Genomic DNA, 23,557 nt, shown 5'->3' on the forward strand with positions numbered 1-23,557 from the left:
ATGAAAGTTGACATTATACCTCCTAAAAATTTATAGTGACAATATAAAGTTTAAAAAATAACTAATGTTGAATAATATTTTACTACAACTAACTTAATTTAAAAAGATAATATAGCGAGACATTGTCACCTATAAGACTGAATAACCGAATGCAAGAAAGAAAAAAAAAAGACAACTCATTTATAATATATTTGGTCATCTACTATTTCATCTTTATTGCTTCAAATTCATATTAATATCAATTTGACTCTTAATCTTGTATCATAAATTGACTTTTTAATTTCTTTCATCATTAATGCTCTTTCTACAAAAATTAATTTATATACCTTAAAGAGTTGTCAACGTGACAAATAAACTTACTTATATAATGAATTTTCAAAAATATTAAATTGAACTCTTTTGCATTAGTTAATTAAAAATCTTAATTATTTATTTTCGACATTAAAGAAAATAAATTAACTTTTATTATCAAATTCTTAGTATTAGTTCATCCCAATTTTAAAATTTAACTATAATTAGAACTTTGTTGAATAGAATTTTTGATTTCAAATAGTTAAAAACCATTAGTATGTCAATTTTGATTCGTTTTAGTGCTTCCAAAATCATTGTTCATTGGTATGTCAATATTGATTCGTTTTTGTGCTTCTAGAATTATTGTGCTTTTTTTACTTCTAGAAAATATTACGAATAATTTCTAAAGTTTTGAATAATAAGAAAATCTTATAGTTTAATATAGTTTTAAAGATTTAATATTAATAGCGTCAAATAAGGATATACATATAAGGTAAAAAGGTTAATAATTTAAAGTGCTAAATATTAGGATTTGCTATCTAGTTTAATAAGGAAAGATTTAATAAAACAAATTTTAGTTGATTTTAAAGTCCTAAAATTTAGGAAAGCAACTTAAAATTACAAATTTATCCAATGTAAAATCTTTTTTTAAAGGGTAAAAAAGGTGAACGACATTTCGCTAAGGGCCTTCGTGCTTTTAATATAGTATAGATTAAACTTACTATAAGAACTAGCTTATTTGTTTTTAAATTAACTTTATTTGGTAAGAAAAATTGAAAATGATATAAACTTTTTATATAAAGTTGGGCACATTCAGGTCCAAATTTTTACAAAAACCAATAGACATACATAATGGAAATGATCTTATATTTTTAGAGGAATTTTCGGAAATGACTATTGTTTAGCGGCTATTAATTTATTATAACTATTATTTACTTAATTACTTCATATAGCTATGTTTTCATCTGTTATAGAGTGTATTCGATGTATACAAGCTATTGTATTCATGAATACAGTAGCAAAACTCGGCGGAAAACAAGGAAGTCAAGCTAAATATAGACTGTATTCATATGTATTTGCGAGCTGTATTTATGAATACAATAACGAAAATCTGCGGAAAAAAGGTCTTCAGCTATTTAAAAACGGTAAGTGAATCAATTAACGCGATAGAATCCTAATATAACTCAACAAACTCAATTATAACACGCAAAATTTGTATTTCCAGTTATAGAAAAGATTCTCAGCCGAAAATTACCCAAAAAACAGAGCAATTTTTCAGAGATTCAATCCATCCTTTCTTTTTTTAGTGGTATCTTTACTAAAATATTTTTTTGGTGGTATCTTTACAAATAGATTTATATATTGAAATTATATAATTACATTGAATACAGTTAAATACATACAATACATTGAATACATGAAGTATAATAGGTCATCCATAGTGCAAAATATATGAATACATACTGTAGATATATTTGAATACATATATACATATGAATACATAAATTATATTAATTAAAAAAATATATGAATACATTCTACAATAGATTGAATACATACTGCTGGATATATATTGCTGGACAAAACAGTGAAACAAAGTGAAGCTTTGAAATTATATAATTACATTGAATATAGTTAAATACAATGAATATATTGAAAAAGTAGAAAAAACTAAAGACAGTGAATACAATGAAATACATGGAATACAGCGAGATACATTGAAATACAATGAAAATAAGATACCAGACTCTTCAAGTTCCTCAGCCCCAAACTCTATCCCCAATCCACAGATATCCAGGTCGCCGCTATATGGGTCGTCGCCACCGGTTAACCCTCTTGTGAGTTGTTGAATCAGCCATTGGAGATAAAATTTCGAGTTTTCTGGTGAAAGAGTAACAATGGTGATTATTTCTAAAAAAATAGCAAAGAGAAACAGAAGAAACAATGTACCAGCGAAAATATAATAACTTTAACACTTACCACAACTTTTTAGAGCAAACGAATTTGAAAATTTCGCGAGAAAATGGAGATGAATCAATGGAGAATCGTGGTTGTATTCATGGAGAAGAGACTGGCATTGAGAGAGAGAGAGATGGTGGAGAGAGTACGGTGGTCTTGTGAGAGAAAGAACAGAAAGTAGGAGAGAAAAAAATATTACCCAGCGTATTTAATGTCTTAATGGTAGGAAGTAACCATAAATACATATTTTTCTATAAAACCTAAAAGGTAATATAGAAAATAATATTTTAAAAGGATATTTATTTATAATAAAAAAGGTATAAAGCTTTGCTATAGGAGGTAAATTTTTTTATTTTTTATCTAGAGATGATTAATAATTTAGAGCATGTTTGGATTAGTTGATTGTAAATAACCGATCAACTTGAAGTACTGAAAAACTTTTCTAAGTGCTGAAACTGATTTTTAAAATTAGCATTTACGTGTTTGGATAGAAGTGTTGAAACATATAACAAGCAGTTGATGTGTTTGATAAAAAAGTGCTGTAAAGAAAATAATTAACAATGAATATGAAATGAAGAGAAGTCAGAAATTTTATTTTGGGAAAAATATTTAATGAATTAGAAAATATTATTAAGTATAAACTAGTAAAAGTGTTGATCATACTAAAAGTGCGTATAAGCTGAAAAGCCATAAGTTAGGGGTGACTAACTTATGACTTATGACTGATTTTAGCTTATAAGCACTTTAGGTATTTACCAAACGTCTAAATAAGCCAAAAGATGCTTATAAGCCAATTTGACCAGCTTATAAGCTTAGCCAAACACCCTTTTAATCTTGATTTTCCCTCAATTTTCTTAGGAGTCTATTACTCAAATGATCACTCAACTATCCCAATTTATCTCCTAAAGTCACTTTACTTTGTAACAACAAAGTCACTAAACTGTGCCAATTGCACTCAGAAGATCACTCAACTAGATTTTTCAAATTTTGGATTGACAAATACCTACTTTACCCTCTAATTTATAAACATTTATCTTCTTTATATATTTTTTTCAACTTTTCAATATTATGATTTTCCCTTTTTAATTTATATCATGAACTTACCTATAGAATAAATAAATATTATTTATAAATTAAAAAATATTTAAGCATATATAATGCTGGAAAACAAACTAATAAGCATAGTAAAAAAAATTAATTAGAATAATTTATTAGTAATAATAATTTTAGTATTAACAACAAAAATTCAAAAATTTATTTACACAATTTAGAACGAAAGAAAATAAAGGTTGTAATATATATATATTTCATGCACGTAATATAAAAATAATTATTTAAATAAAAATATTTTTATAATATACATTATATATTCTTGAAAATTATGCTCAGTTATATTATTATATTTCTACCAACTTTCCGACGACACAAAGTTATATCACCGGAAAGTAAGGGGACTATCTGTATAGGGTAAAATATGCTATGTTAAGTCGTGCATGGAATATATATATAACATAATGGGAAATTACATAAGTTTCCATCCGAACTATGGCCCAAATCTCGCTTACACACTTTCTGTGGACCATAATAACCTTACACACGCAACCTTTCTAAAGTGTGCCTAGTACACACCTCCTTTGACCAGGTCTACGCGGGTGTAATACAAACTGGACCAAGTGCGTGGACACTATTTCAAGACAATTTTTGTCTTTAATAAACAGTCAAAAACACATTCCAACGAACCTTTTTAAAAGATTAAAAGGGCCTTAACCCATTTCTATCTATACTAACTCGATTTTCATCTTCTTCTTCCTCCTTGAAAGCTCTAAATTGAAGAAAATTTTATCTTCTTGAAGCCAAAATTTATTCCTCTCTTGAAGCTCGAAGCCAATATTAAAATCTTCTTCTATTTCTTCCTTCTCTTTTTTGGCATAAGGGTTAAATTTCTAGGGCTCAATTTTAAGGTTTGGGAAAATGCATAATCTGAGAAAATTTTGCTATTGTGGTGAAGAAGCTGTGGTGATACAGTCATGGAGTGTTGATAATCCGGGTCGTCGATTTTACGGATGTCCATTTTATGAGGTACATATTACTTGTATTTTTCTAATCGATTTGATATTCCGTAATAATTTTCTCTCTTCAATTTTTCCGAGGGACAGACGATCGACATGTAATTTCTTTATGTGGTTTGACCCCCCAACTCCAGAGCACTTGAAAATGGTGATTTTGGGGCTGCTGAAGAAGAAGAGGGCATTTGATGCATTGTTGAAGGAAAATAGAAACCAAAGAAATTGGAGGAGATTGTGTGTGCTGATTTTAATTGCAATTGTGTTGAAGTTGATTGTATTAGGTAGTTCTAAAGATTGTTATATAATGTAAGAAAATGAATGAAGTATTTTGGTAGATTTTGTATCCCTTTGTTAGAAATGAATGAAATCTTTTGGCAATTGTTAATGTTGTTTTGTTTGAGTTTGTTGTTGTGTGAGTTGAATGATTTTTTTTGGCAATTGTTAATGTTGTTTTGTTTGACTTTGTTGTTGTGTGAGCTGATAGTGCAGTTAAAACACACCTCAAATTGTGACTGATAAAACACTGAAACACAGTCAAATAGTGGCTGATATATAGCTCAAATCCTGAAATTTTCCAGAAATAACAGCATACAAAAATGACAGCACAAATGCTTAACAACATACCAAAATAACAGCATTCATACAACACTAAAGACACATCTACCCAGAAATTATCAAACAACACTAAAAATATATTTCATCATAGAGTAAAGGTGTTCATTACAGTCACCTAATAGCAGCAACCTGCCTTAACAAAAATATACGCTGCCCAGTTTTACAGCATACCAAAATAACAGCAGGCTGCCTTAACAAAATAACAACAATAACAGCAAACCTAAATAGCAATTCCAAATTAACCTAACAACAGTTCCAAAATAAATTACCGTTCCAAAGGAAAATTACAGCAGTTCCAAAATAAATTTACAGTGACAATAACAGAATTCAGTGGTTGTTCTGGGATGGCTGGGGTGATGAACTTGCTTGACTTAAATTGGATTGAGATGCGGCAGTTTTGGAATGAGTTGCAACAGTTCTTTCAAGTTGTCTTCTAGTAATGGTTGGTCTACCATTCCATTTTACACCACTTCTTGGCTTGTATGCACACTCCAGAATATCTGCCGAGGACCTCTTTTCACCACCATGAGAGACCACTCTTCGCTTACCTCCACCAGACTGCCAAAAATAGAAAATATTCAGTAAAGTTGTTAAAACAAACAAGATATAAAATTAACTTTGAACTACTTACAGAAAAACTTGTGAACCCACTGCTTGATTGAAATAGTCCAAACCCAGAACTTCTCCTACCACTACCAGTTCCTCTTCCTCTACTAGCAGTAGTTCCTCTTCCTCTACCAGCAGCAACAGGGGCATAAGTAGTTGGAGTTCCTGTTCCTCTTGCTCTGCCTCTTCCTCCACATCTTTGGATATATAAAGCATTTGCTGGAGTAGAATCTGCAGGCCTTGCTTTCTTAGGGCAGCTCCTCTTGTTATGTCCATATCCACCATAGTTTGAACATGTCATCTTCATACCCCTTCTTGAAAGCTTTCCAGAAGTAGGATGTTCAGTTTCTTCTTTTTTTTCTCTTCTTCTTTGGTCTGCCAGGCATCTTTTTAATTGGTGGGGGTTCAATTGGTGGATTGGTAGATGTTGGTCACATCTGCATGTTTGACACAGGCTGGATGAATGTTGAATATACCTTCAGATAGGTGGATTTGTGGTACCAGTGAGAAATGCAGTTAATTGGATCAAGGTTCTTGAAATGCATAGCAGCAATGGCATGAGTACAAGGGATACCCTTCAGCATCCATGACCTGCATGTACAAGTTTGAGCTTGCATATTCACACAATGCTTCAGCACCACTCTTAATGAGGTATCCTCAACCTCATAGCCATATTCACCATTCCACTTGATTGTACACCTTATAGATTGGGCCATGTTATCCTGATACACCTTCATAGCAATTGGGGATATAACACATATCCATGTATCTGCAAACTCCCTCAACTTTCATATTCTCTCCATCATCTTCACTCCAATTTCCTCCAATATTGTGATAATTGTCTTGTGCCGAGCAGCAAGTATCCAAGTATTAAATGTATCGCACATATTGTTGTCAATTATATCACATTTTCTGTCATAGTTGAAGTATGTTCTACACCAGGTTTCCTTGTTATACCTCAAGAGGCTCTCACATATCCCATTCCCAAGCATATTCAAACTGTCCAGGTGAAAATTCAGTTCTGCCACACATGATGCTCTAGCACACCTTCAGAAGTTGTTTCTCCTCTCTAATCCTCTCTAATCTTTGGACCAGTTTGCTAATATATCTCTTGCACACCAACTATGTTCACTTTCAGAAAACACTTCTGATACAGCTTTAAGCAATCCCTTAAACATAAAAAGAATTGAATTGGTTTCCAATAGAAACAGAGATTAGAAAAAATAAATATTAACAGAAAACAGAAACAAAAGAATATATTCACCTTTTGCATATCAGACATGATAGTAAGATCCCTTCCATCTTGAAGCTCTAAGTCATGAGTCACACACTTCAGAAACCATCTACATCTAAAGTCAATGTTTGACTACCACCCACATAACGAGCAAAGTTACCAGGAACTAATACCCCATCATGGTACCACCTGAGGGTAATGATTTTAAAAGACATTATCTGCAAACAAATAAGGGACAAATAAATGGACTTTTCACATGCAACAATTGAAAATAAAGAACTACAAATTAAATATAAAAGTGGAGACAAAGACAAGAGCATATCACATTGTTCAAAGCAATGCTATTACAATAATCAGTTAAACCCTAACTTTACACACGGTTTGCAAACAAAGGCAAATATTTTTATAAAAAAAACTATCTGTAAAGGCAACAAGACGACAACTTCACAGTGATATCGATAATGACAAAAGATTTCCCTTTTAAAAAGTCCGATAACCTTAAGAAAAATAGAAGAAATTTCAAAAAAACCCTAGGTTCAACCCACTCACTACTAAAATAAACGGGTAATGCAAGGAGAAGAAAATTACTAACCTATTAACCGCATAAATCCACCGGAAATCCATGATGAAAGCGTAGCTTGAGATGGTCTCCGAAATCGCCTTTACAGTAGCTCCTTCTAGATGTATCGGATTTTGAGTACTGACTTGGGTAAGTTTGGTTTTAACACTTTTACCTTGTGGGTCGGGTAAGGTCATTTAGGGTCGGGTTAGTTATTATAAGGCAATGGGTTAAAATTATGTAAATTCAAACGCGTGACATACACAGATGTCTTATTAACAGGATCTGCTCAAATGAGGTGGGTACTAGATACACTTTAGAAAGATTTCTTGTGTAAGGTTATTATCGTCCACAGAAAGTATGTAAGGGGGATTTGGGCCAAAAGTTGGGTGGTATACTATGTATTAACCCTAACATAATTGAGCATAATTTTGAAAAATATATAATGTATATTATTAAAATACTTTTATTCAAATAATTATTTTTATCTTATGTGCATGAAATATATATTTTACAACCATTATTTTCTTTCATTCTAAATTGTGTAAATAAATTTTTGAATTTTTGTTGTTAATACTAAAATTATTATTACGAACAAATTATTCTAGTTGTGTGTACTAGAATAATTTGTTAAATATAAAGGGTTTCCAGTATTATCAAGCATGAATTATGCTGAGAACGTACGGCCCGATCCAAATATACATAAATATAAACTGTGTGTACCGCCGAGGGTCGAATGGCACAAACCATAAATGTATCTATTAACCTGTCGAGGTAAACGGTCCGCTCCCATAGGAGTAGCAAAAATTTACCCCGCTCGCGAAATATACTTGCGACCCGGTTGAACATAAAATTCTCAAGTTAACATAATATTCCTCAATTCTTCTTTCCAAATGAGAAATATTCAACTAAAAACTTTTAACATCTCGAAATCCGCAAATCTCAACTCTATTCAAGGTAATTAATAAGCATAATCAAATAACGATGTCAACAAAGCATGGTGTGGACCTAAAACTACCCGGACATAAGCATGAATAGTAGCTACGTGCGAACTCTCGTCACCTCGTGCGTACGTAGCCCCTTCAATTTAAAACACAAATTAATTAAGTTTACCTATGAGGTTAATTCCCTCTTACAAGGTTAGAAAAGAGACTTACGTTGAACTTTGGTGTATACCTAGACAACCATAAATCACACAATCAACCCTTAATGTCTTTGGTTCTCATTGTTGTGTTCGTTTCAGCCATGAACACCGCCTGGTTTCATAAGTGCGTATAGAATTAGCCTTGAAAAATTCGGGACATTTGCATCTATACCCGTTTTTTGTATCACGTTTTAACTTATGCCCGCTTTGCAAAAAAATTGCAAGCATACCCGCTTTTTCGCATAATTTCGGCATACGAGGCTGAAGTAGCAAGACAATCACGCAAAACTTCAGCATTCTAGTAGACGGGCCTAAAGTTCAGCTCTAGAGCTGAAGTTTTTGTTTTGTAACTGGCGAAGAGTTGAAGTTTTTGTTTTTGTAACTGGCGAACTTCAGCTCTAAAGCTGAAGTTTTTGTTTTGTAACTGGCGAACTTCAGCTCTAGAGCTGAAGTTTTTGTTTTGCCTTAGTTATTAATTAATAATATAGGCTGCAAACAACAGTGAACTCCAGAAACTTAACTACTGAAGGAAGCATATTCCAAACCATTGGCTTCACAGTATGTGCAGTTCAAGATAGTAGACGGTTTGCATGAAGAAAAGACGTAAAAATGAACCAGCTTGCAAAAATGTAAATACACGGTCCCACTGTTATCATCTAACAAATCTATCTATGCACAATCCAATCCAAATCAGATAAAATAGAGAAAATTTCACATGAGAACAACTGGGCTCCCTACTTTTAAATTTTATAGCCCATATTTATGGCAATCATTCCATAAACTGAAGTTCTATAATAGCACCAACAACAGCAGAAGAAAGAAGAAGAAGAAGAAGAAAACGAAGGAGGAGAAGGAGGAGGAGAAAGGGGGCTGAAGTTATTTAAAAAGCGGGTACAAGTTAAAAGTTTTTAAAAAAATGGGTATAGGTTAAATGGGGGCAACCAAATAGGGCGCCCAGTTCAATTTTTACGAAAAATTCTCCTTGAAGCGTCTAACACTTCACATTTACATAGGTGATTCCTAAACGTGTCATCACGTAGATACACTCTTTGATATAACACGTATCAAATTTGAAACTATTAAAAAACCTTGTTGCTTTATCCTTGGTACTAAACATTGTCTCATCACGAGAATGGATCAAAATTTTTAGTTGACAATGTTGAACTGTCATTAATGACTTTGTTTGATCTCCTTAAACCTAGATCTTGGGATCTCCAGTTTTCTAGGTAGAGTTACCGTCACAATGACATGTCCTCGGCCATAGTCCCATTCCCCTCGATGATTTCTCAGCTACCTTTCTAGTTAGGCCTTTCATAAGTGCTTCCGACACATTATCGTGGATCGACACATTATCGCTTGACTTTACGTAGTCAATTGTGATAATTCCTCTATAGAGTAATTGCCTAACGGTTTTATGTCTTTGTCGTATATAACGAGATTTACCGTTAAACATAACGCTCCCAGCCCTTCCAATTTGCCGCTTGACTATCGCAATGTATGCATATTGGTGCCAACAGTTTGTGCCAAAATGGAATGTCTTCCAAGAAATTCCGAAGCCATTCAGCTTCTTCATCGGCTTTATCTAAGGCTATAAACTCATCCTCCATTGTAGAGCGGGCAATACAAGTTTGTTTGGACGACTTCCAAGATACTGCTCCTCCACCAATAGTGAATACATATCCACTTGTGGATTTAGAATCAGTTGAACCAGTGATCAATTTGCATCACATTATTCCTCAAGAAAAGACTTTTGATGGGTATATATACAATTCCACTTCATCTACCTCTTAAAGAGTTGAGAAGAAGGCAAGCCTCACGCTGTCTTCAACGTCGCTCGCTCGGCTCTGCTTCGGATTTGGTCAAATGATTGATTGATTAATTTTTTGGACCATTTATTTGTTAATACTAAAGATTAACGTAATATTATTTAATCCAAATTAACCGTTTTGTAATGGAAAATTAATTTTTCTCCGCATTTTGAATTCCCGTTTTATTTTGCGTAAATAGCCATTTATGTAATGAACGTTTTATGTGAACAGACATGACAGACCTTCTGAAGAGTTGCACCTCTTCATTTAAACCCAACCAGTTGGCTATAAATAAGCAAACTATTTCCTCATATTTTACTTACGAAAATTCTGATTTCTTCTTCTTCATTCTGCATTGTTTTAACAGAAAAGAAAGAAGCAAGTGTGATTTACTATTGTTCTTTGAGTTCGTTGGTCACTGGGGTTTGAAGTACCGCTACACCAGTGAGGTTATCCATTCTATCCTAGGAGGAAATAATCCTAAACCTCGGATACTAGGAGAGGATTAAGTTACTTAAGGAAACACTATGAATTTAGTGGGCTCAATTTATTTATGTTCTTCTACATTTCTGATTTTTTCCATTGCTATTGATTTTGAATATATTTTCGAATACAAAATACTAACAGACAATTCAAAAATGAGTACAGCTGTAGGAAGTGGTGTTTAGGTTATTATAACCAAATAAGTTCAAGTTATTAGTTATATACACATTCGTTCTAAGAAATTTTTATACTATCAAATCTTTTTACCTGTAGATATCTTTTACGCTAGTGATATATATTACTAATTCCTAACTATAGTGGCATCTGGTCTAGTCACTAACGTCGACCTGCTTTCAAAAGAAAGAAAGCTATACGTAGGGGTGATAATTTTTAATTCCACATTTAGGGGAAACAATGATTTTAAAAATAAAATAAAATAACTAGAATCTGTTTGGTTTCCAGAAAATATATATTTTGGCATTATAATTTATCGTATTGAAGAAATAAGAGGAGAATGATAATACTAAATGGGCTAGTCTAAGCAGAGAGAATCAAACAAAAGGTGTGTATAAAAAATTGAAGCGGTCTAATTACTTATTATTGCGACCAAAAACACTCACGCAAGTGCACGTGATCGTCAAGTAATAAAATAGTGAGTAGAGTATCATTCTCACGAAAACTTGTGATTAACTACTGACTGATTCAAACTCAGTTAACTTATCGATTCAAGAGATTTTTCACAAAATATAGAAGTATCTAATTTACTACCTAAAACTATCAAGCAATGAATTAACTAGAGATCAACCGAACAAATAACAATTTCGAGTAACAATCAGTAGGAGAGAATATTCCAGGGTCACGGGTTAGCTAACAATCATGTTGCGTTCTTGGCTTAAGATAACTAATTGATTTATCTGGATTGTTGATTGACAGGGTTGATATTACTCATAAGAATCTGTCGAGTCCTTACTTGCCTATTCAAGTTAACTTAATGCCTATATGTCTATGGAATTAAGATTAACAAGAATGCATTTATAATTCCTGTATTTCAACCAAGCAAGGCAATTAGGTATATGTCTATCCTAATTGCGAATCCGTTCCCTGATGCCCAGGTTCAAGAACTTGCTCTATTTAATTCTATATGCAATCTAGAGTTTCCACTTTCAAGTTCAACTCTAAATTCGTAGATAGTATCTCACTGTAAGCTACTCAGCAAAATAATTAAAAACAGAATTAAATAAACAACCAAATATCATAAAATCAACTTCGTTAAATTAAACCTCAAACAACAACATTCATGTTTCACTCATGACCCTAGAACAATAGGTTTTTAACCACTCATAATACTAGCAAACAATTGCTTAAGTTTTGAATAATTGAAAATACTAGAAAAGATGAAGAAATCTGAGATGTTCTTGCTCCCGGATGTTTCTTGTGTGTATTTTTCATTCAAAGTGGCGTCTCTCGGTCTAGGATGTGTCAAAAGTACTCAAAATAGCGTTTTTATATGTATTTATACCAAGTAGGGTCGGACCCAGAAGAAAACACCTTCTCCCGCACGAAATAAGACCCTGACTCTGTAAATTTTGCACTGCACCCTGCGGCGCGCTAGTGGAGATTATCAGCAGCCTTGCATTTTTCTTGTCAGGCCAGTTTTTACACTGCTGTGCCGCACCCTGCGGCGTCCCATGCGGCGCTGTATTCAGAATTTGCAAAAATGAAAAACATGAAAGTTGTAGCCCTTTCAAATAGCTTTCCAACGATATATTGTGGAGCCCAAACGGAGTTCTGAGCGAAAAGTTAAGTGTATTTTACTAGACAATGCATCATATGCCTGCTCGATTCTTCGTTTCGTTCTTAACTTTCATCCGTTGATCCTCGAACATGATCCCGACTTAATTCCTTGGGCTTTTACTCAGATTTCAAAGCTCCAAATCACTTTAATTTATTCCATAATGCCTACATAGATCGGAATCACTCCTACAAGGCATAAAACACAAATTTAGTGCAAAACACTAGCGATTAAAGCTCAAACTCAATTAAAGTGCAGTATATTAGAGTGTAATGAGCGACTAAAATACACAATTATAGCCTATCATCACTTATCTTAACAACTTAATTTTACTTGATTAAATCTATTAATTGACCTACATACTAATGTCGTGTTCATCACTAGTAACTTATCAGGCGACGTGCAGCAATAGCAATATATCCACAATTTATAATGTATTTAAAGATTAACCAATTCACCCAAACTTCAATACTAAGTATCCTGAATTTTTGAACTACTAATTTGAAATTCAAGATAAGTGTCCTGAATTTTTGAACTACTAATTTAAAATCCGGGATATAAGATTCAAAGTTCTAGACACAACTTTCGAACTTTAGGACACGATGTCCTTTTAAATTTTGAGGTTTAAACACTAGGATTTCATGTCTGAAGTTTGAGCGAAATTAACTAATCTTTAAATACATTATAAACTGTGAATATATTTTAAACATGTTTAAAAGTGGCTACCTGATGTCATTTCCATTAAACTCATCCTACCTTGTACTACAATACAATTTTAGCCACAAACGCCTTCTGGAATAGACGGGAGAAATTCAAAAATAGTCAGATTTACAAGTGGTCATTCAAAAATAGCTACAATTTCAAAAGTAATTGAAATTTAGCCACTTTTCATATAAAGATAAATTTGAACGAAAACACTGTTCAAAATCTGGAAAAATACTCCAGTATAATATACTGGAGTTTAAGTATAATGTACCGATCCAGCCAATCTCCAGTATATTATACTGGAACTTTCCGCGTGTTGGAGTTCCAGCATAATATGCTGGAAGCTCATACACAGGTGCACCGGTCTCCAGTATATTATGCTGGAACTTTTTGTATTGCAGCAAAATAGTGACTATTTTTTAATGACTTTGCAAACGCTGACTATTTTTGAATAACCAGTCCGAAAACTGGCTAGCCCGTGCTATTTTTACGGAACAGAAAGCAGTACCTCAATTTGATCCTGGATATACCTTATTGGGCTTTCCTCGCCTAGCCCAAAAATACATCCCGATAGTGATGAGAAAACTTCGTAGTGAAAATGGCGTGTAGTAGCCACTAAATAAGGGTGTATTTAATTTTTATCCACTATTTAAAATGCTTATCAAAAATAGCCACTACTAAGGGGGAAAAGACACAATTACCCTTTCTCTATTTCTTGTATAATCCCAAAATCGACGAAAACCCTTATTTCATTCCTTCATCTTCTCCGTCATCTTCCGTCATCTTCATCTTCTCCGTCATCTTCTGTCCTTCATCTTCTCCGTCATCTTCCGTCATCTTCATCTTCATCTTCTCCGTCATCTTCTGTCCTTCATCTTCTGTCCTTCATCTTCTCCGTCATCTTCTCCGTCATCTTCTCCGTCATCTTCGTTTTTCTTTATTTGTAAGTTGGTTCAATGCCGTGTGAAGTATGTGTGAAATTTCAAAAATTAGCATTATATGTTGATTCAGTGTAGTAAATTTTGTGTGATTCTGTTTTTGATAAATTTTTAGTGTGAGAAATTTGAAATGTGTTTGTGGTTGATTCAATATATTTGATTATGTAGGTATATTTCATAAAAATAGTTGTAGAAATTCATAAGCTTACTGATTATGAATTTTCAGTTAACTGTGTTCATTAAATGTAAAGAAGAAACGACATTAAATTTTGTAGTTGGAATTCAAAGTTAAGGACTGATTGTCCTTAACTTTTGCACATGAAACTTGAAGTTAAGGACAAAATGTCCTTAACTTTGGATGTTGAAAGTATATGTTAAGGACTGTATTTCCTTAACCTATGCACTTACAATTTAAAGTTAAGGACTGATTGTCCTTAACTTTTGCACATGAAACTTGAAGTTAAGGACTAAGTGTCCTTAACTTTGGATGTTGAAAGTATAAGTTAAGGACTGTATTTCCTTAACCTTTGCATTTACAATTTAAAGTTAAGGACTGATTGTCCTTAACTTTTGCACATGAAACTTGAAGTTAAGGACTAAGTGTCCTTAACTTTGGATGTTGAAAGTATAAGTTAAGGACTGTATTTCCTTAACCTTTGCATTTACAATTTAAAGTTAAGGACTTATTGTCCTTAACTTTTGCACATGAAACTTGAAGTTAAGGACTAAGTGTCCTTAACTTTGGAAGTTGAAAGTATAAGTTAAGGACTGTATTTCTTTAACGTTTGCACTTAAAATTTAAAGTTAAGGATTGTATTTGCTTAACTTTTAAACTTGAAATTTTAAGTTAAGTCCTAATCTTTGTTTGTTTTTCCTTCTTTTCTAGTGTTATAATGGAAGGCGATCATTTTTTGATTTTGATGATTGGCGTAATTTTCTGGTATATTGGAAAGGAGATTTTCAATATAAGGAAACAATTAAAAGTTTTCTGTCAAATGGCCAATGGAAGAAATTGAGGGAAAATATTTTTGGCAACTTCTTCAGATTACAAAGTGTGAAGTTCTCGGGTAAACTTATGCACTGTGTATTGCTTTCTGAAATTGTTAGTAATGAGCCTGATTCGATGACCTTCAAGGTATTTGACCGCGATATTAAGTTTACTCGTGATGCATTCCATATTATTACTGGTTTGAAGTCTTATTCATCTCTTGACATGAAAGGTTTAAATGAGAAAGAGAATAGGCTTTTAAGAGTCTATTTCCCTGGAAAGGACAAAATTGAGTTGGCTGATTTGTATAGTTTTATTTCTAGTTGCCCACATGGTACAACTTCATCATTTGCTGGCTGTGATGATGATGTTTTGAAGTTGGCAACACTCTATTTTGTTGAGTCGGTTTTGATGGGCAAGAGGAAAAATAGGAATGTGTCGGAGCAAATAATGAAAATTGTTGACGATGATGCACTTTGCGCTTCCTTCAACTGGGGCTCTCTTGCTTATGAAATGCTATTAAAATCATTGAAGAGTTACTTGAAATCAAATGAGAATGATGTTCAAAAGGAGAAAGAGAAAGAAAAAGATATTGATAGCTACACTTTAGTTAGCTTTCCTTTTGCGTTTTGTGTCTGGATTATGGAAGTACTTCCTATTTTCCAAGAGAAACAATTTGTGAACTTCAAAGAAGTTGGTTATCCTCGAATGTTATGTTATTCTGAAATGAAGTCTCCACAATTTGATGCTCTTTGTAGAAAATATTTCCATAATAAAAAAGTAAGTTAATGTAATTACTATCTCTTTTTTTGTTTATTTGTTTTAGTTATGTATACTTATGTTTAGTTTTTCTTATAAAATAGGTGTTTAAGTTGATTGAGGTGTTACCCTTTATTCCCGTGGAAGAAGAAGATACATAGCCTCTTTGTGTGGAGGAGCCAGTTTCACAAGATCAAGGCTCAAGGTCTTCTTCCACACAATAACGAAGGCGTACTTATGGAAATTGTTAGAGTATGTGTTTCTGCCTTTGAATAGTATTAGTTTTTTATTTGATTATTTCTTGCTTACGAACACCTTTTTTTTTATATTATGTTTTTTGATTCAGAGATTATTAGAGAGTTTTAAGAAGGATTTGCAAGCAGAAGTTACCAGAGTTAATCAGAAAATTGTTGTATCAGAAAAAAAGATTGAGAACGAAATCAAGGTAATTTCAGTTAGTCCAACTTTAGGATTTTGTGTCCTTAAATTTTGAACTTGGAATTGAAAGATAAGGACTTCTTGTCCTTAACTTTTGAACTTTGAAATGAAACTTAAGGACATCATGTCCTTAAGTTTTGAACTTGGAATTCAAAGTTAAGGACTTCTTGTCCTTAACTTTTGAACTTGGAGTTCAAACTTAAGGATTGCATTTCCTTAAGTTTTGAACTTTAAGTTCAAACTTAAGGACTGTCTGTCCTTAAGTTTTAAACATGTCCTTCTCTTTGTAACTTAGTTGCTTTCTCAGGATTTAAAGAAAACTCTAGGATCAAAGCTTGATACTTTGATGAACATGTTTGGGAAAGCTAATCAGATGAACACAGATAGAGAATCTAGTGTTCCAATTAGAAAATATGGAGTTGATGATCATTGTCGTGCTACTGAGCGTACTGGCATATTCAACCAAGATGCAGGTGGTGTTGAACGTGATTATATGGATGTGCATGCAGAGGGTCAGTATGAAAGAGAATTTAGAGATGCACATCTAGATGATGAAACTGAAAATGTTACTGATATTGGGAAAGGTTAGTTATAGATTTTTATTTTTATTTTCGTTGAAATGTATATTCAATAGATTAATACATATAAACTATGCATGTGCATGCAGAAGTTTGTGGAGTGCCGGAGAAAATTTGTAGAGTTTGTGGATTACAATCACAAGAGGATTTAACAAGTCCATTGGGGACAAGTGTCAGCGAGATTGTATGCAAATGCTTAGAAGGAACGTATGATCTCTCTACACCGCTGCCATACAAAGAAAAATTTGGAGTTCAAACTTGTGCCAGTCAAGGTTAGATAAAATTTTCATTATATATTGTATCTTTATTTCATTATATATTGTATCTTTTGAAGCAGCAAGCAAAGAAGCTGGAGTGCAGTATCAGGAGAAAACTGGACTACATCTCAAGACATAGGCAGAAGTGAGATTGGTTCCAAATCTATAGATGCAATATGTGATGATGATGATGTAGCTGGAATGATCTTGGATATTGCAAATGGTTAGGCAGTGCTTTTTTAATTTTATATATGTTTGTTTTAATTAAAGATTATTAACATGTTAGCTGTTGTAAATATTTTTGCAGAATCTTGTCAACAAGCATCTAAAGATCATGGTGAACAACTGCAAGATAAAGAAAATGTGGAATTGCAAGAAAAAGAAAATGTTGCACGTAATATTTTAGTTGAGTTGTCTCTTGAAAAAACACAAGAAGGTACTGTGGAGAAGACATCTACTGATTGTGCCCTAATTATTATATGTACAATTGAAATTTTGTCTCTTCATTTGACCCGTTGCAGAAAACTAATATGAATATGTATATATATATAGTGTCGCCAGCAGAGGAAAACAAAGAGGACACCAATTATGACAATCTTAACCAATATACAAGGAAAAGAAAGAGAGACAGTATTGGTTATGATGGTCCGTCATTTTCTCTTCTTACTCCTACTCCTCGAAGTATACAAATGGACATTGATGCGACTTTGACTATGGAGGGTGAAGGAAATGTTGAAGAAGAACTTGGTCGAGGTAAAATGAACAAGAAGTTAAGCTGGCAGTTGAAATCTCCTTTTGATAAGGAAGGAAAAGCAGTAAGTTCCAAGGCAGACAATCAAAATACTCTAAAGAGTTCAGGTTAGATAAAATCAACCTATACTCGTAGGTGTATTTTTCATTATGCCAAAGTAGATGAAAAATTAGTGAAGAAATTCATTGTGTTGTTGGGCAAGGAGAAAAGGAGAGGTCGCAAAAAAGAGTAAGTCTCTTAATGTGTTTCACTACATCCTTAACTTCTGTGATTGTAAGACTAATTTTAGGACTAACTGTCCTTAACTTATAGATTCAAGTTTAAAACTTAAGGACTTCTTGTCCTTAAGTTTGAATTCAAAATTCATAAGCTAAGGACATGCAGTCCTTAAGTTTGAGTATCAAATTCAAAAGCTAAGGACACTTGGTCCTTAAGTTATAGATTAAAGTTTTCAAAATTCTAACTTGACATTTTCAAAATTTTCAGGGGACAAATTGACTTATATGCTGATGATAATAGTTTGAGGAAAAAACCATACAAATTGTATCATCAAAAAATCAGTAGCAAAATGTTTTTCCTTGAGCTTTCAGATATCAAATTTGTTCTTGATGATAAGGTTAGATAATTCACAAGGCATTTATTTTTTCTATTGTTAATTTATCATTTTTTCATTATTTTATGACTGATTTGTTATTGATTTGTTTTATTTTTTGCCTTTTTATGAAGCATATTGACATTGCTCTCTATTATCTGAGAAAGAAGGAATGCTACCACCCTCGCGATCATCCTTTTCGATGCACAACTACTGATGTTCTTTTTAATAATTATATGGCACTTGTGTATAAAGATTTCAGTGAAGATGCTAGTGATGAGTTTTGGTGTGCTGGTGATAATCAGTTATTTCTGACACCATATGTGTGGGGGGACAGCCGTAGATGTGGAATTGCATGGACTGAGGTTGACAAAATCTTTTTTCCATGTCGGCTTCCTTCAGAAGATGATGAAGCTGTGACACACTTTTTGTTGGGAGTATTGGACTTGAATCAAAAAAAGATTGATGTATATGATTCCATATACAGTGAGCCATATGAAGCAGGAATGAACTACATGCAAATGTATGCACGCATGATCCCCCATTTGCTAAAGTTCTCACAGTTTGACAAAAATCACAAGTCTTTTGGGAATGTCTTCAACAAATTTGATATACAGTGGCAAAGATCACCACACCAAACTGGATCGTACGTGTTATTATTTGTTATATTATTTATATGTACTTAAGATTTATTGTTTAATTCACTGCATATCTTACATTTCTCTTAGGACTGATTGTGGTGCATTCCTGATCAAATTTGCCGAGTTGCTGATGATTGGAAAGGACGTGCAGCAATTCTAACCCGAAGACATAAAAGACTTTCGAAAAGAACTTGCTGCAAATCTTTGGGCACATGGTGAATGGAAAAGAAATTCTGGTTATGATACTCCACCAGAAAATGTTGGTGATGATTATGAGAGTGAAAATGAAACATTCTGTCCAAAGGAGTTGTAAAGAAATTGTGGTGTTATTTTTGTATAAATTGCTGTAAAGGTGACATCTGAATTATGACAGTTTAGGATAGTTCTGAAATATTCTGTAAATTTGTGAAAAGGCACTTATATTGTTGGCATAGCGTAATTTTTTGTAACAGCTATGCAAAATTACAATTTCAAAAGTTATGTCAAGGCATTTTGTTATTTATTTCGTTGTTTCTCTAACTGTTGATTTGTCCATTGAGTTTGTTAGTATTTGTTCATGACTAAGTGTAAGTGAACTTCAAATTCAAAGTTAATGACCAAATGTCCTTAACTTTTGAACTTGAAATTCAAAGTTAAGGACCGGCAGTCCTTAAGTTTTGAACATGGCACTATAACTTAAGGACCTCATGTCCTTAACTTTTGAACTTTTATTTCAAACTTAAGGACTCCTGTAGTTAATGACAAACAGTCCTCAAGTTTTTAACATGGGACTATAACTTAAGGACCTATGTCCTTAACATTTGAACTTAAAATTCAAAGTTAAGGACAAACAATCCTCAAGTTTTTAACATGGGACTATAACTTAAGGACCTCATGTCCTTAATGTTTGAACTTAAAATTCAAAGTTAAGGACAGACAGTCCTTAAGTTTTTAACTTGTGTTTCAAACTTAAGGACTCCTGTAGTTAATGACAAACAGTCCTCAAGTTTTTAACACGGGACTATAACTTAAGGACATATGTCCTTAACGTTTGAACTTAAAATTTAAAGTTAAGGATAGACAGTCCTCAAGTTTTTAACATGGGACTATAACTTAAGGACCTCATGTCCTTAACGTTTGAACTTAAAATTTAAAGTTAAGGACAGACAGTCCTTAAGTTTTTAACTTGTATTTCAAACTTAAGGACTCCTGTAGTTAATGACAAATAGTCCTCAAGTTTTTAACATGGGACTATAACTTAAGGACCTCATATCCTTAACTTTTGAACTTGAAATTCAAAGTTAAGGATAGACAGCCCTTAAGTTTTTAACATGGGACTATAACTTAAGGACCTATGTCCTTAACGTTTGAACTTAAAATTCAAAGTTAAGGACAGACAGTCCTTAAGTTTTTAACATGGGACTATAACTTAAGGACCTCATGTCCTTAACTTTTGAACTTGAAATTCAAAGTTAAGGACAGACATTGTTGAACTCAAAAGAAATTAAAAGAAGGTAACAAGATATAAATATTGAAAATCTAGGCATCCGCTCAAATTAGAATAATAATGAATACAATCTATAGCAAAAACTTAAAAGAGTCGATAAACATAAGTGTATATTTCTACTCTTCTCTATGCTTTCTTGAAAATGGATGGAGTGCCGGAGAATATATACAAGCTGTTCTATTATGACCAATTCTTCTTCAACGACCACATTTGAATGTTATTTTTGATGGCTCGGTAGCAGGAATATGCCTTTTCTTTTGCCTTCTACCTGGTGGCACTTTGAAATCTGGAGGTTTAACAATTTGTGACTTAACACTCTCTGGTACAATCCATGAATCAGTATGTCCTACATGATGTATTTGTCTTTCATATGTTTTCAGCCAAGATTCCTTTAAGTACCAGTGCAAACAAAAGTCAGACTTCTTGATGTTTCTCTTCTCGATAGCTGCAATTGCATGTATGCATGGTAATTCATCAAGTTGAAATTGAAAACAATCACATGTTCTTTTGTTTAAGTCCACCAAGAAAGTTATTCCTTCTTCTTCAACTCTAGAACGTCATGAATCAACAGGGAAGACCTTCATTGTTGAAAAATTATAAGTGAGTACATTATGTTAAAAAATGTCAAAATCATAATATAAACATAAAACATAATACTTACGTTCAAAGTAAATGCTAAATCTATTCTGTTCTTCAATTCCTCCTCTACCCAACAAGAAACATCATAAAATGTTCATTCTGCTTTATTTTTTTTTTCATAAAACCAATGTTGTAGCTTCACTTGAATGAAATCCATCATTCTTAGTATAGGCAGCTCCCTTGCTTCTAATAGCACTGAATTCATCGACTCAACTATATTTGTTGTGAGCATGTCATATCTTCGTTGTGGACTACAAGAACGTGCCCATCTTTCCGGTGGTTCTTCCATCAAGTAGTCATAAGTTTTCTTATCTACATTTGCAATATCTGACATGTATATGTCAAATTCTTTACGCTTGTATACTCTTGCAGCACTTTGGAAAAGTTTTATGACCTCACTTTTCACCTTTCTTCGCTTTAGGTTCTGCTCCAAATGATAGATGCAAATCCCATGATGGCTTTCAGGATATACCTTTACAATGCCATTTGCAATAGCTTGATGCCTGTCTGATAAAAAAATCAAATTCTCACGGCTCCCAATTGCATTGCGAAGCTGACTAAAGTACCACTCATAGGAATTGTTGTTTTCAGATTCTGCTATTCCAAAGGCTAATGGGAAAATTTGGTTATTTGCATCTTTTGAAACTGAAATCATTAAAACACCACGATATTTTGACTTCAAAAAAGTCGCATCAACAGCTATCACTGGTCTACAATGATTCCAACCAGCTATCGATGATCCATATGCATAAAACATATAAAGAAACCTGAAAATACAATATAAAACAAGGTTAAAATACCCGAAGTTTAGGACAGTCAGTCCTTAACTTACATTTACAAGTTATAAAGTTAAGGACATGCTGTCCTTAACTTTTATTTCAAAGTTCAAAACTTAAGGACTGGAAGTCTTTAACTTTTAATTACAAGTTCAAAACTTAAGGATAGGCAGTCCTCAACTTCTGGTTATAACTCAAAATTTAACAAGGCTAAAGACAACATGTCCTAAATTGTTTACCTGTTGTTGTCGTCTATCTTTATGTTAGTATAAGTTCCCGGGTTTTTACTTGTCATCATATACAAGTATGAACACAATAATTCATAATTTTCTTCGGGACTTCCTCTTATTAAAGCGGAAGCATGTTGAATAGCACGCCACGCCTTGTGATATCCAATGTCTAGTCCATGCAATTTTTGCATCTCTGCCAGGACAAAAGTTGGTGTAACTTCAAATCTTGGGTCCCGAAGATTAACGATAATGTAACCACTAATCAACTTTGAAGTAGCATGCCTTTGATCTGCTTTCCTAGTGTTAACAGAGCAGTCATGCTTTTTCTCAAGCTTTACTATCTTGAATAATGTTGAGTCTTTAATTCTGAAAGCACGCACACACCAAGGACACCTATCATCATTGCATGTCAACGAATATCTTGTTGAGCTTGATCTAACAACTTTGAATTCAAAATGTCCTTTGATTGCTACATTAGAAAAACAATTAATTATGCTCTTCTTATTGTCAAATACTGATCCGACTTTTATTTGATCCAAAGAAGCATTTTCTCTTAATATCGTAGTTGGGGATTCTTTTTGTTTCAAATTTGATCTTCGTTTAGTTATTTGAGTGCAGGTTTTGTCAGCAACTACTTCGATTACCGGTGCACTCTCTAAGACTTGAATACCCAAAGCTTGTTCATTATCAATCTCTATAATGCTTTGTCCTTCTACTTGAATAGAATCAAATATTTGATGCGCCTCTTCATTTAATGGTTGAGCTTCAACCATATCTACTTCAACTATCTATTGGCATCGCTCTTGATTGTCATGTTGAGTTTTTGTGTTGGCATGTTCATTGCTTGTTGATGCAAAAACTCTTTCCGAAATATCAACTATGAAACGACAGCTCTTGAAGAGTGAATGAGTTTTTAGCAACTCTATACATGTGTGAAGATCTAAATCTTTGGATACAAGCATTCCTTTGCTTGTTCCAAGGTTGATATCAAACCATATCAATATTTCAAACTTTTTACTATCCAATTCAATAAGCTCAAAAATCTGTTTAACGAAATCTTCAAACTGAATTGACTCAGGTGCTAGGAAAAGCTTTGTTTGATGATCAATATATTTATAGTCTTCAGTCCATCTACCATTAAAAACAACTATTATGCATATTGTTTCCATCCTACAAGTCAAGAGAATGGGAAACAAAGGACATACGTTATAAAACAATCCTT

The sequence above is a fragment of the Nicotiana tabacum genome, chromosome 6 (assembly GCF_000715075.1).
Source record: "Nicotiana tabacum cultivar K326 chromosome 6, ASM71507v2, whole genome shotgun sequence".
NCBI classification, from domain to species: domain Eukaryota; kingdom Viridiplantae; phylum Streptophyta; class Magnoliopsida; order Solanales; family Solanaceae; genus Nicotiana; species Nicotiana tabacum.